This window comes from Cryptomeria japonica, chromosome 10, assembly GCF_030272615.1.
Source record: "Cryptomeria japonica chromosome 10, Sugi_1.0, whole genome shotgun sequence".
NCBI lineage: Eukaryota > Viridiplantae > Streptophyta > Pinopsida > Cupressales > Cupressaceae > Cryptomeria > Cryptomeria japonica.
Genome location: NC_081414.1, coordinates 808,153,713 through 808,159,853, shown reverse-complemented (window position 1 = coordinate 808,159,853; position 6,141 = coordinate 808,153,713). Strand labels below are relative to the sequence as shown.

General features: G+C 32.2%; 1 pseudogene; it reads right to left on the bottom strand.

Annotated features, from left to right (window-relative positions):
• Positions 1-587: 587 nt before the first annotated feature.
• On the bottom strand, positions 588-5,806 carry LOC131079925 (MLO-like protein 12; annotated as a pseudogene).
• Positions 5,807-6,141: the final 335 nt, after the last annotated feature.

The following is a 6,141-nucleotide window of genomic DNA, read 5'->3' as shown; positions in this document are numbered from 1 at the left end:
CTGACTTTTACCACCACCATCACCTAAATTTGGCCCGTCTGATCTGTTGGAAATCTTTAGACTGGATTGATTTAATATCTGTACGCTGGATTGATTTAAGAGTTTGATTCAATTGTTACTGCCAGTTCAAGTGACAAACATTTATAAGAATTATTAATAGTGCTGAAAAAATATATTAATAGAGTTGAATCTCCATCGTAATTTGCACAATTTCTTTCCTTTTTTAAATGGTTCATGTACTCACAGTTCAAAGCAACAACTAATAGCAAAACAGATAAATGATTCATTTGAAACTTTTAGAAAGAAAAAACTAGTATGTTGTTGGATTCGATAAAATAATTACATAAAATTGTATCCCTTAATGCCTATCTGCAGGAACTAAAAAAAACTTATAAATTGCTAAGACCACAAATAATTGTGGTCACAGATTGATGCAGTCCTGGATGGTGTACTTTCAGCAGGTAACCTCTTCTCACAGACCATTCAATTTTAAACGGCAAAATAGACATCAAGCACAATTCTCCTACGTTTTCCATTAACATAACTTATCTACATCTTTGAATAGATGAGGCAATTAACACAAAACGTGGAACTTAAATAACCTATAGCATAATCAGGTTGAAGTATATATATACATCAGAAATTTCTCAACACACGGCTATACAATCTTAAAGAGTCATAGGTCCTCTATCGTATGAAATTTCTGCTCAACATAACAATAATAACTCAGGAACAATAGACTCAGATGCCTGACATGTCATTACGAGCTTCACAGTTTTTATTACAAACAACTCTTACACAAATATACGCACTACAAAAAAAACTGTCACATTAGTAGCTGCCAATTATTATGAAACTATTCACACTATATTAAGGAAGTCGTCATCCATTAATTGCTCGTCACTATGTCTCCTGCAAGATGCTCCTGCATCACAGATTGTGTCCTCCTTGCTTGGATGAGTCTCCATGTGAAGTAGGGATGATGCCTTCTATATTTTACTTTATAGACTCTTTTGTTTCAATATGTTGTTTGTTTCCATGTGAATTAGGGATAATCCCTTCTATTATTTCCTTTACAGACTCCTTTGTTTCAACATCTTGTGTGTCTTCATGTGAAGTAGGGATAATGCCTTCTATCTTTTCCTTTGAACTGTCATTGGGATTGTGGTGATGTTGGGGAGAAGATCCTTCAGTTGGATTAGGTTGTCTGCTTGATTGATCTTCCTGCCCTTTTTCTCCCTCCATGTTTGCCCCAAGCTGCAATCACAAATCTCATATTTCATTTTACAGTGGTATTGAAGAGGGCAGAAATCAAACGTGCATCAATCTTTATGAATACCTGTGTGATAAGTGCGTAGAGAGGGAGAGTTACATAGCTACACAACATCTGAACTCCAATCCTAATCAAGAACAAATGCATTTTGAGTTAACAATATTGTGGCTCAAGAAATAAGTATAATATTGATAACAAAAAATTTGTAAACACTTCAGAATTTTTTTTAGTATTACATGTGTTTCATCAAGATACTGAGTTTTAGTAATATCTTAAACATTGATGTTAAAATTCTTCTTTCAATGATCTTAAGGTACTGCCAAAAACATTTTCCTAAGAGGAATATTGCCTTTTGAAAGCAATTTAACAGGTCAAATAATAAACTTACCCCAAGCTTATTCTGACTACAATATCTTGATCCCGTTTATGGAAGCAGGATTTCAGACCATACTTGTACTGCATCAATCATAACATATGAATGTACATGGTTTGTTAAGACCGGGAAAATTCTATCAAGCCAAGATTAACTAAAAGTAGATATGAAGATGTTTGGATATAGATGTTTCTTCCTTACCCATGTCCAAAAAAAGAAAGCCATTTGGAAAGCGTTCTGCAAAATGAACATTCTATGATTACAATCTGTTAAGCGTGGGAAAAAGAGAAGAAATGAATGCTTTCGGAAAAGCTTTTCTAACCTGAAATAGGGTAAAATGAATGAGATGGAGAATCAACCGAGGTTTACCAAACCAGAACAGTTGATTATTGGGCTTCACCACTGGAGCTTCTTGCTCAATAGGATTTCTATCTTGGCTATCTAACGCCATTTTTGTTATTATGACTTTCATCTTTGTTCCCATTATCAGAAGAATCTGGAAAACAAGAATATTTAAAGCCCTTCAAGTTACCATTAAAATAATGCTTTGACACTTCCACAAGTAAAAGTTATAGGATCATTCAAGCAAAGGGCATGAATGTTTGCAAAAGGTAACTCGCACTTGGTCAAACTCCGGTGCTTCTGAAAGGTCATTATTTCCCCATTACACACTAGCATCTAGAGAGAGTCGGCAATTCCCCTATCAAATGCTAGCACACACAAATGGAGATAATTGTACACTTCCAAAGCACCTCCTGCCTCCTTGCGTCTTCTAACCCATAAGTTACATCAAATATCAAAATAGAAACATTATTTTATTCCTAATATATTTTCTTGTTTTATTTTTGTCACCTAATATATTCCTAGCTCTAGTGTTTATTGCACTTAGAATGAAATTTTGTGCTTGTGTATTGCTAAAATGAAATCTAATTAGTTAAGCAAAAGTGAACAAATCATAGACATTATTAAACAATTTGGGATATTGAACACTTTTCTTGAGCCAATCAGCTTAGAACTCTAACCTTCTTAATAATATAAAGATGGAGACATTTCAAATTACAAAATTCAAACACTTCTTTATGTTTCTCCAACTACACCTTACACAAACTTTCTCAACCACTTAAAGCCTTAGTAGCTCCTAATCAATTTTCATATTTGGTATTTATTATATTTAGCATAAAGTTAAAATTTATAATTTTTATCTCATTGAAAAAAAATTATATTGGTTAAATAAAATGAACACACTATACAAATTAAAGTATTTATTCTTGAAAATTAAAGATAAGGATAATTATAATTTTCTACATATGAATTGTTTTAATGGTGACAAAGATCATAAGAATATCATGTGTCTAGTTGCAAAATATTTTTTATATAATTATAATTAATTAATTAATTAAAAATCAACCAAGTGAAGCAAAGTATTGCGTACACTTACAATCAATGGAAAAAATGGCAACCAAGAGAAGATGAACCACCCTGCAAATTAAATTTCATGCCCACCAGTGTGTTAAATAAATAGAATTAATACAAAAATAAATAGAAGGACAACTAGATTTACCATGTCTATTGAGAAGTAAAAATAAGATGGTAGAAGACCATAGATGTGGACTGCATACAATTTGACATAAATTGTTCAAGCAATCAATTTCAAATTAAGAAGATAGAGAGTACAAAACATAATGCCACCATTATTTGATTATAATTATGAAACACACTTGATGGATACTAGAACACTAAAGTCATTGTCCAAAGATCTCTTTATATGTGTTTGAAAATCAATTTTATTGTGTCGATTAAAGGGTGCCTGCAAAATTAAACATATGCATAACTATGGGGCTCTTGACAAGTATACAATATAAAACTTTAAAAATGTGGCCTAAGAAAACTTACAATGTTAAGTAATCCGCTTTGGTTGAGGCAAATTGTCTAAAAAAACACACCTACAAATCCAAGAGTTAAGACTTTAGTATATAGAAATTACAATGAGGATGAATTTAAAATAAAGAACAACTATTTGAATTGATAAGTTCACTTACAATCCAATTGAGAATTGGTGTTGTAGAACAAAAGCTCATGATCCTCTTAAAAATAGTTTCATGGGTAATTTCGAACTTTGAAGGATCTACAACACAACAATTACACATTTGTTCACCTTCCAAATCCAAGAATGATTTATAGCTACACATCATTTTTTTTTTAATTTTAACTTCAACTTTTTTTCTACAAATAGACTATTAATTTTTTATTTCATTTTTTCATGAAAATAAAAATATATGAAAAAAAAGTATTATTATAAAAAGTGCTTTCAAATTTTAAAGAATCTCAAAATTTCTAATAAATTATCAAATAACTTTCAAATGAATTTCTAAATAAACAAAAGAAGAAGAAATTTTATTTTCTTTTATCTATAATTAAATGTACTTCATAAAATTTTAATCAAATAAATTAATATAAAAATTTAAAAATGAATTTAAAGATTAAATCAATTCTTTTCTCTTGCTTATTCATTGAGATGATGGGTCATGATAGTCTAATCAGAAATGCTAACATTATGGACTTCCAATGTATTATGTCTTTAATAAAAAGTTAAAATATTTTATTAATTATCATACCAAAAAACTTTGTGCTTAAAAATAATTAATTCTAGATTAACAAATTGGAGTGGTTTGAAAAATCATGTATGACATTTTCTCATAATTAATTCTAGGTTAACAAATTGGAGTTGTATGACATTTTCTCTTTTATTGAGAGAACATTGAAGAAAATTTACAAAATAAAGGACAGACAAACAACTGTCATTAGAAATGAACAATACAAAAGACTAACAGAACAGCTCCAAAAGAACATAACTCCATAACAATAACAACTGTCATTAGATTTAGAATTAGTTTTAGCAGGTGCAGCGAAGCCTCCAGTCTGTTGGAAATAAATGAAATGAAACATCTTACCAGAGACATTAAACTGATGAAAATCAAACTGTCAAAGCAAATTGCAGATCTAGCGTCTTTAAAAAGTGTAGGGATTCTTCCCTTTCCTACCTAATAATTTATCTATTGTTTTCAACAGTTTTTTATTCATAATCCGAAACATTGATACAAATAAAATACATACAATTAATCCAAAAACATAACATATGACAACTGACCAATTGAAACTTCACAATCCAACGTTCTAGTCTCTTCCTTCCATGCTTTCCATTTATTCACCTGCACACATCACATAGCCTTCTAATTAATCCTCTCTACTTTACATCTTATATACATTTCTTTTGCATAAAATAATAGCAGGAAGAAGATTTAACAACCCATACATTTGGCCGTCCGAGTGTCATGATTACAATGCAAGACAAGACATGAGAAATGGCCAATACGAAAATGAAGAGGTGCAGTTGGTGGAGTCCATCTTGTGATATCAGAGGGACCTTCCCCTGTATCAAAATAACACAGGCCGATAAGCACTTAAATCTATTTCTACTACAAATACTATGAATACTAAGCATAAATACTTACTTTTTTAGCACAGAGACCAGTCACAGTCTCCTCTGTGGCCAAGCTACGCCTTAATGGTGTTTCAGAAGCTGATAACAGGAGGAGCTTACGATGATGCTGCCCAATTAATGAAATCTTTTCAATCTGATCAGAAACATGGTCTGCTAAGGCTTCCTCCTTTGAACAGGGGAGCAAAGTCTCTCCTAAGCTCTTAGATACACAAATCTCTGAAACTGGCTTCTGCCCAACAGTGAGCATCAGCGAGATAAATCCCAGAACCATCAATTCTGCATAATCATCAGAAAAATCAATATAAATCTCTTTATCTAAGTAACTTGCTGAGATTGACTATGACAACATCAAATTTCTCACCTGCTTTGATCTTTTCCAGTGCTTTGCTCAGAGCTTTCTTTCGGCGTTTCTTGAGCCACTGCATTCCAAACACACACAAAACCAGTATTCCAATTCAATCTGTATAAGTAAAAACTGAACATTCAACAGAATTGCATGTAAGATGTGGAAATACAGAAAAAAACCTACCTTGGAAAGGAATTGAATAGCTTGCTCGATTAGCATAGAAATGATTACAAAGTCGAAGCAAACAATGGCCACAGCCCAGGTGGGCGTTTGTTCTAAGGACCGAGAATCTGCATTGCCCCCTCCCGCCATATCCAAATAATTATTCTTGTTCTTGAATGCTTAATTTGCAATGTTTTGAATCACCATGAATGACATTTGGTGACATTATAAAGGCTATGGAGAGCGTGAGGAGCATTATATTATATGCTGTTGTACTGTTAATAAAGCTCACTGGTATTGTCCAAGCCCACCAACTCCATTTTTCTGTCAACCCTCGAGCTTACACAACTTAAAAAATAACGTCCCTGATACCATTCTTCCAGCTGTTAAACTAGGAAGAATGTCACATCTTAAAATAGCCGCCCTTAAACCATTCGTAGCTGTGATTGCTCAATATAATTTAAATTGTATCATTTTTCTTTGTT